General features: G+C 40.6%; 1 protein-coding gene across 3 annotated transcripts in view; it reads left to right on the top strand.

Moving 5' to 3' along the window:
• The window catches only part of lhfpl2a (LHFPL tetraspan subfamily member 2a), a 41,417-nt gene that overhangs the window by 13,408 nt on the left and 18,891 nt on the right, over positions 1-9,118 (top strand). For 2 of the 3 annotated variants that reach the window (XM_034896248.1, XM_034896247.1), the window contains exon 2: positions 3,590-3,660. The exons of the other annotated variant lie outside the window; for it this stretch is intronic. The gene's annotated coding sequence lies outside the window, so the exon portion shown is untranslated. The remainder of the gene's footprint in view (positions 1-3,589; positions 3,661-9,118) is intronic. 3 annotated transcript variants of the gene reach the window in all.

Raw genomic sequence — 9,118 nt, forward strand, 5'->3', positions numbered from 1 at the left:
ACCTCTAAAGCTCACTAATTAACACGTAATATCTTCCAAAGCTAAACATGATGTGGAACCAGCAGCAAAGCCAGGAAGTCACTGCTCCGGGAAATAAAGAAATAATGTGGCACATCAGCCCCCTATATATTGCTTCATATTCCACAGACAGAGATGAGAGTGGTATCGATATTCTCATCTAACCCTCAAATGTTTCTTTAAATGTTAACAACCCACATACTTCCCTTCCATATAGCTCTCCTATTCCCAGAGCTCTTAAAACTATAAGAAAGACCCTTTTGTGGTGGGCATGGCTGCAGTGAACATACCTACAGACATCCCCCCCTCCCCCAGTCCCCATGTAATGGCCCTCCCCCAGCTGTAAAAGAGTCCAGCAGCTCCAAAAAACAGTGCCTTGACCAAGAGGTATTCCTAAATTAAGTGCATGTTGGGGCGTTTTCAGCATCACTTTCAAAGGCCAGTATTGCAGTAACACTTTGGGAAAGTAAACACTTTTTTATTTGGAAAATGCCCGACAAGAATTTACACTGCTGAGGTTCTCCTAAGGACAAAGCATTCTGCACAATTATTATATTTTTCTTTTTTCACAAGTTACAGCAATGTTGCTCCTGCCCTTATCTTCATGAATTTCATGGATGTTGGAGGTTCCTGTTTTCACCCCTTTTTCTTCTCAGATTTGAGCGTGAGAGAAAAAAGGGAGAGTCAGGTGTTTAAACTGTTTGTGATGAGATATAACTAATACAAAATGAATTGCTAACAATCACACCAAATCACAGCAAATGTGTCGGTTTTAGGATTCTTTATCTTCCCAGCTGAATGAATAAAAAATACAAAAGAATACAATTATAATTCAATGATTAAGAGGCCTGCCGTACAGTTGGTATGCTGTTTATTAGTGTGGTGATTCCAGTGAAGCCTCTGTGGGAATATCTGTGTATTATTTCAAGCTTATTCCATAGTTATTGTGGCAAAATCACTGCTTGTTTTTCCACTGTTCATAAACCTGATGCCAATGTTGATTATACCTTATTTGGTTATGTAATATTTCCATTTCAAGGGATCGCCTAACATAAAAAGTTGGTGTTTTTCAAGCTCAAGGCCTTTTTTTTTGTCCCCACCTGCTTCTATAGGGCAGGTCAGTTTCAGTATGATGTCAGTGTTTGAATTGGGGATGTTTCAGGCACACAGACCCATGTGAGGAGTGTGTAGTTGTGTGGGAATGGAAGGCTTGTATCATGTGGATGTGCCGGTAGTTGTCATTACTTTGAATTCCTCATGGGGGGCGACAGAAACTACACACTATGGCTTTAAGATACTTAGTTGTAAGTATTGGTTCAGGCACCGTATTAAAAGTATCACTTTAGCACCGGTATCGGGGGAAAAAACAAACGATACCCTACTGCGGTAAGAAAAAAATCCATACCGCCACAGCCCTAGTGTATCTACATTTTGGAGCGTTTAAGTTGGTCCAGTAATTTTAACCACTTTGTGACTGAGTTAGCATGTGTTTGAATACGTTACCATTTCCTTTTTTTTTGTTGAGACCATCTTATCTATCGTGAAGGAAGAATACTATCAGGGATTTGTTTAACACAGAGTTTACAAATCTGGGAATTTAACCATCTTGGAAATAAGATTTCAGGGCGTTTCAGGGCATTGTCACAGAAACAATGTCCTTCACAAACCTCCTTAAGCTTCTTTTGAAGATATACCTATCTATGTTTGAAGAACAGCCACCAGTTATCATCATCATCTAATCTGCTCCATTCATCCCACTGTAGGGAAGTGGAAAGCTCTGCAATCCTGATAATGTTGTGACTATTGAAGTTCGACTATTGACCCAAGCTGAGTGCTGCTCTCTCTCGCTCTCTGGACAGTATCCATTAAAAAGCCTCAACAGTGTCGACAAAAAGGTTTGTCCATTTGTGGTAGTTGTCCATTAGTTAATTATCTACAGCTTGACATATGTGTGCCATTAGTATGTGGAGGGCAGAGGAACCTCAATCTGCTGCTGACACCAGGAAGATGTTTGATGAGTTGTCAGTGCTCCCATTGAGTTTTCCTTAGTTAGTTCTAAAGGACAGATTGCTTTCTTGCGTCATGGTTACATCGATATTGGGATTAAGTCATATCATTTGTAGTCTTGCTCCTACTTACTCTAAAGCTTATTAGTTAAGGGTTTATTGCCTTGCCTGAAAAGAGATTGCCTCCATAAACGTTTTAGAAGAAATCATGATACTTTTATGAAATACAAGTTTAAAGCATCATGCTTTTTTTGGCCACTGGAAGCCAAGATGTAAACACAACAGTGGCATATTATCACCTTATAAAGTTGTTGTGGTGAACTAGTAAGCAAATAGTTTATTAATAGTTTATTAGCAAATAGTCTATTAAAGGAACACGCCGACTTATCGGGACTTTAGCTTAGCAAATCACTCCGCCCAAGGAGCAGAAGCACCAGTGCTTTGTCTTTCTGAGAATATAGTTCCCATTTAGTATATGTTTAGAAGATGGCTGTGTCTCATGTACACCCTGTGACTATACAAATCACACGTAAATAAAAATGTTGGCGTTATTTTGTCCCTTATTGGCAGCAGTAGCTAGAACCAGTTACCTGCAGGATCTTTAGGATCTAGGCTAAGCTAATGCTTGGGGGGTCAGACAGAGTTACAGTACTCACTGAGATGAGAAGGGTATGTATTGACTTGTAAAACTCTGAGGGATTCAGTGAATAAGCTAAAAGTACCAGTATATCGGTGTGTTCCTTTAAACATCCAGTAGATAGAATGAAACAGTATCATTCATTTGGAGTCGTGTTTCTGGCCACCTGAAGAATATAAGTCCAACATTCACTCTCCTTTTAGCTCTGTTTATGGTCTCCACCAACTCCTTAGGGAAATGTCTGACTGTTTGGTTGTTAAATGCTCCGCTATGTTCATCAATTGGTTACTAACTTTGGTCACCTGCAGTTTGGTGCTGGGCTGAGGGTTTTTTATGCTGGTCAGTGTGGACCACAATAGTAACGTTACCCTAACTTTTGAGTTTGCAAAAGTTGAAAAAAAAAGAAGCAAACCGCTTAATCGATCAGTGTTGTACAGAAAGCAGTCGGTTGCTAGTTTGAGTCATGTTTTAATATCTGTGTTGATTACAGAGTTAAAATTAGGATGCAGGAAAATGGGATGTCTTATTTCAAAATCCATTTCACACAGGACTTTTGATTTATGGGGTTAAGGCTAGACTTATGGTTTATCCCTCTTACTGATTTTGCTGGATTATTTAATACACGCAATGTATTTTGCTTTGTTGTGCTAAACAGCATGCAACTTTCCCACAGGAACCCATGTGAGGTCAAATGAGGGATGCAGACATCAGTGTCTCATTTTTATGAACATGTGAAACGGTTTACAAGTTTTCTCCAGGTGCATTTGCTTGTCTGTCTCAGGTTTAGATGGAATATACCAACGAGCAAGAAGAGAAAAAGATGCTCATTTAAGTTGTGGAGCCAGATATGACCTAAGTGTTGCTCTCTGGAGACGGTATGGTTTTGTGATTTGGACTCATTGTTGCATTGTTCCTGCTCTCTCTACAGGTTTTGAGGAGTTGAAAGATTTGGATCATTTGGATTGAACTGACAAATTTGTCTCTGCGTCCACACAAAAGGTTGGTGTTGTGGTTTTTGTTTGAGGTGTATTTGCCCATCATTTAATTTCAATGACTTGTGCCTGCGGTGTAGAGCTCTTTCCTGATGTAAGACCCTTTGGAGTTGTGCATACTAACAAAACAAACAGAAGCATGGTTTCCTGCTTTTCTTGTTATATTATTGGGGTTCCTGGCCACCTGTCTGTTACTCGGGCAAATACAAGTTGTTCCCATGGCCCCTATTGTTCTGGGCAGGTGTTATCTAACATCACTGCTTTAAAGTCAGCTTCTTGCTGTGAGCAATTGCTTATTACATCAAGACAAAGTCATCTAAAGTTGTTTTGGTTATTTCACGACGGGTTTCTTTATTTGTGTTTTTCTCCGCTGTCCTTTCACTTTTTGTTGTTAGTTGTGGGGTTGTTTTTGTTTTTGCTGCCAGGCCACTTTCAATCAAATCTGATCAACCCACATCCGTACAGTCTTGATGATTCGGTGACCTTTTGATGTATTTTTCTGAACTTTTCCATTGGTTGTTCCTTAATATTAAACGTTGAGAACAAAGAGAATTAATGAGGTTTCAAAATCAGTATCGGAATCAACTTTAATTTGATTAGAGTCATATTTCTTTCTCAGAGTAATTTATTTGGATACATTTTAAGGTGATATGGAGGCAAAATTAGTAAAAAATAAGTTCAGAGCAAAGTCTGAAAAAAAAGCCAATTTTCTATTCTATTCTACACTCAGTTGCCAGTTTATTACACCTAACTAAAATTATGCAGTCTAATACCTTGCACCTCCCTTTACCTCCCTATTAACCTTGCATTGAATCATGCCTTCACAAATGTTTTAATAAAATAAATAGTTTTTGGGAGGGTTTTGTTTAATTTTGGGCTAGTTCAGAGGCTTTAATTTACAGTGCTGTTGAATTGCATTGGATTCTACTGAGAGGAGTTTCTACTAAACTGGTAATTGATATGCATATATATATATATTTTATGTATGTAAGTATATTTTCACTACCCTGTGAATCATCTTGAGACCCCTGTTTTAAATGATGTGTACTACTGTGACTGTAACCTTCAGTCAGCTGAAGAGGAAACAGCTTCTTCCAACAGCTTCAAGTTCGTGCTGTATTTTCATTGTCTGGCACGGTGACTCCTTGAAATCTGTCTGGTATATTTATCTGGATGAAGAAGGAAGTTGGGGGTGTTGCGGGGGTGATGGTGTTTTTCCAATATGGAGGAAAACAACAGGGTGAGAGATAATGAGCAGGGACCACCTGTGAAGGCCATTTCAAAGTGGAAAGCCCCGCACTAAGATAATAAACTGAATTATCATTTGTCACTTTGCTCCTGAAATAGGGAGACTTCATGTCAGCTGTCCACTTCCTGTTATCTCACACATGTTTTTGACTATACCTCTTGTGTCTTCACTCTGTATTGGACACATCAATGGGAACGCTGAGTTTTTTATCTTTTGAATTAAGTTCAAACACACTCTTATTTCCTATCAGGAAGCTTGATAAGAAAAAACTCATGCTTTTGTTTCTAAACTAGTGCAGTGCCTGTTGAAAATGTGTCTGTTTGGATCGGGCCAATTGCTTTGCCTGTAGTATTGCTGCTTGTAATCGAGAGAGAGAGAGAGAGAGAGAGAGAGACAAATTGACAAATTCGTCAAATCGTTGACAAATTTACCATTTCAGCAGAAGTGTTCATTTCCATACAGGTTTAGTGGCTTGCCAGTTAATGGTGAAGTAGGATTTGAGTTGCAGAGGCATTTTGGCGACAGTAATGTAATTAGTTAGCTGTAGACTTTATTAACCTGACCCAGGGTGAGTCTGATGAAAAGTGCTCTGTATGCCAGGTTTAGCTCTGAGATTTTCTCACGTTGCTTTAATGTAATATCTACAATGCCCATTATTAGCAACCATTCATCCAATGTTCCAAAGGCGCATACTGTTTACTAATCTGTTATAATTTAAAAAAACTAACTAGGAAAACATTGTAGAACCATTTTGCAATTATGCAAGCATGTAATCAGAAAACTGCTGCCCTGGATAAAAAAAACAATGCAACTGATCTCAGCTGGTATTCTGTCTATAATGGAGTGCAATGGAAATTTCTAAGTGTATATTTAACAATATCTTTTGCATTTCTAATCCAAACAACGTCATACTTGGCACTGCACTTAATCATGCCCATAACAAGTCACCTGTCAACAACCTGTCTGACACACACACACACACACACACACACACACACACACACAGCCAGACAGGCAGACAGACGTTCCTGCAATTTATAGATAGATACTCTCAGCTGTCATCCAAGGCCCATTTACTTTAGAAATATGAGACATGACAGTTTTTATATCCTGCCATATCAGCTCTAAATCAGACAGATTTTTCCGGTTGTGTCTGCAGGATACCAAAGTAGTGTCCAGTGTTTTACAGGTTTTTGTGAGTTTTAGAAAAGCGGGACTGTTCAACACTCATCTCTTTGTCTCCAAGTGAAAGCACTTACTCATCTCACTTTACTCCCCCAAAACCAGTCTGACAATAGCAACACACTTCTTCATTTCTCAACTTCCCATTTCTTGGTTTTGTCCTTGCTGTCTTCTTTTCACTCGGCTTCTCCCCTCATTTGTCTCTAACTCTCATCCCCTCGCCTCCTACACATGCTGTTACCGTTGAGTTGGCAAGCGCCTGCGAGCGAGGATGATATCACTTGATACTTTTATTATTCGAAACTCGAGAGAGTCCGGTGCCAACGTTCCTCAGCGGTGCTTACTTTTGATTTTGAACAGGGTATCAGGTTAAGCTTAGAGTGCCCACAACAGCAATAGCTCAGCCCCCCAGGGGCATTTGGATAAAGCAGCCAGCAAAGTCTCAGTTTGCAGGGGAAGTTAGGATTAAACTGCCCTCATCCCAAGCACAAAAGACAGTGAGAACAATACTTTTAGCCTTGCAGAGAAGACTATCCACCCAGCTCACCAGAATGACTGATTTCCTGAGTCTGGCCTGGCAAACAAAGGCACGAGGATTTGAAGTGGAAGGACTTTTCTCCTGCGACCCCCTGTGTTTATGGTCCCCGGGGCTGTTTGCAGGGCTAAGGTGGGGCTGGAAATGATTAGGCATAATGGAGACAGTGTTAGGCCTGACGGCCCTCTCTAACAGTGGGAACCAGAGAATCGCCTGAGGCTCCCCAGTCCATCAACAGTCAGAGGAAATAGGTGTGAAGAATGTGGCCCCATATTTCAATATTTCTCAAACTATTTCTTTTAAAGGAGCTGTACTTGATATTCAAAACATTAATTGCGTCCTGAGCAGAGAATAAAATCACACAGTCCGTTCGCGCATGCATGTGTGTAACTTTTGCGTTGGTATCAGACACAGTAGGCCGTGACAATGTGCCAGAATTTGACGAGCAATCCCAGACCAAGGAAGGAGGATTTGTAGTCAGTGGTTTGCCTACAAGGTACATACGTTTTTAACAAGACTTAGAGTCTACAGCCAGCAGCTCTGTAAGACTGCACTGTCAGCATGCTAACATGCTGATGTTTGGCAGGTATAATGCTTACTATGTTCACAATCTTACTTGGTGTGTTAGCATGCTAGCATTAGCTTATTGGCAATGAACTAAAATACAGCTAAAGCTGATGGGAATAAAAGTTCAGAACAAAAACGTAATGGGTAAATTCACTGAATGAATGACTGAATGAATCAGTCAATCAACATGAATTTAAATAGTACTTCACAGCAACAAGAAGGGATGCAAAGTTCTTTAAATCAAGAACCATGAACAAAACAGCATAACATACAATAAAAAGAATAGTGTAAATGTCAATGGGTAACTTGTTCCAAATTAAGATCTTGACTTGATGGTGATGGGACTAAACAAATTAAAAACATATCCCAATTCATCCTTATGGGAACTTTAATGTATGTGACACATGTCATGCTCATAAATCCAGTAGTTGGTGACATATTTCAGTCTGGACAAACTAGTCTACATCCATGACGTTCAACTTTCGGGATTTGTGTTGGAATTGTAAACAGCGGTGGATTTCTGAGGACTATGGTTACCTGGTCCTCAGATCTCTGCAGGCTAAATCCAGACAGGTAGCTGGACTATCTGTCAAATCTGAATTTTCTACTGCACGACTAAAACAACTTTTGAACGTAGACATGTTCCACCAAAACAAGTTCCTTCCTTATTTTGCCGATTGTGATTGGTTTAAATAAATGGCAATAAACCAGAGCATGTTTTTCTCCTATCTTGAAATGCTGTGTGGACTAGTCAGACCCTCCTTAGCAGCACTATGGAGGAAGGTCTGGCAATGCAAGACAAGGACAAACACACTACCATTGCCATCCGTAGAGCCATGCCCCCCCGAGTACTGTTTTTAGGGTCATGCAGCAGCAACTTGTGAAACCAGTTTTGGTTTCACAACAAACAGTAGTGATTGTTGCCCTGGTGTTATCGCTCTTTCAGAGCACTGTGCCATTGTGATTCATGTTATTTCTGTTTTGTTTCTGTTCCTCAGCTCAAAGGAGCACAAGCTGACATTTAACTGCTCGGAGATGCCATACAGACTGCATCAGACCAAAAACAAAGAATTTCTCTTTTGTGGACAAAACTATCTTTTCATAAGATGACTATCCAGTGAAACCCTCCCTCCCCGTCTGTGGCGGTCCGGTTGGCCACCCACTTTGAAACCGCTGTGATGTGTCACTTGGTCCATGTTTTCCATCACCCTCTTATCCCTCGTGGCGATGGCTCGCCATGCGAGGGCTGTTATGGTCAACATGAAAAGATGAGGGATTGTTGACCTCCGCCTTCATCCACAGAGGCACAGCTGAAGAATTACCCCCGTCTCTGCTTCTGGAGTGACTCTTGCTCCACCTCACCACTCAAACCAGAATGACACTCAGTCAGTCAGATTGTATAAACAGATGTTTCCAGTGGGAAACAGTTGACCACTCAACCTGAGATCAAATTGCGGTGTGCATGTTTTGTGTGCCCAGGTCCATGTGTGTTTTTATTTAGTTCTTTATGTATGTATTTAGACTAAAAAGGCTCTTGGGATGGGTGAAATTGTTTTCTTTTTCCCCTCATACTGCTTGTTTCTCTAACTTTTCCTCTCAGTCGGACGTTTACCATTAGTGTCCTCTGCGACGTTAGCTCCACACCTCTCGCAGGTGTGCTCCCTACTGACCACGAGCTGTGGGTTCTGTTCGCCACACAGTCTCTGCATAATTATTCTTTTTCTCCTCACCTCTCTTTCCCACGCTCCCGTCTTGCTCCCCCGGAGCTCCAGTGTTGGGATTTCCTCACCTTCAACACATTTGTGTGTTTATGATTCAGCGGCACTACCCACAGAAAGTTCATAAATTAGCAAATATATGCAGCAGAGATATCGCTCCCACACTGTGATATGTTCAACTACAACCACTGTTGACAAGAGTGTAATGAAAAAA

This window comes from Etheostoma cragini, chromosome 16 (genome assembly GCF_013103735.1).
Source record: "Etheostoma cragini isolate CJK2018 chromosome 16, CSU_Ecrag_1.0, whole genome shotgun sequence".
NCBI lineage: Eukaryota > Metazoa > Chordata > Actinopteri > Perciformes > Percidae > Etheostoma > Etheostoma cragini.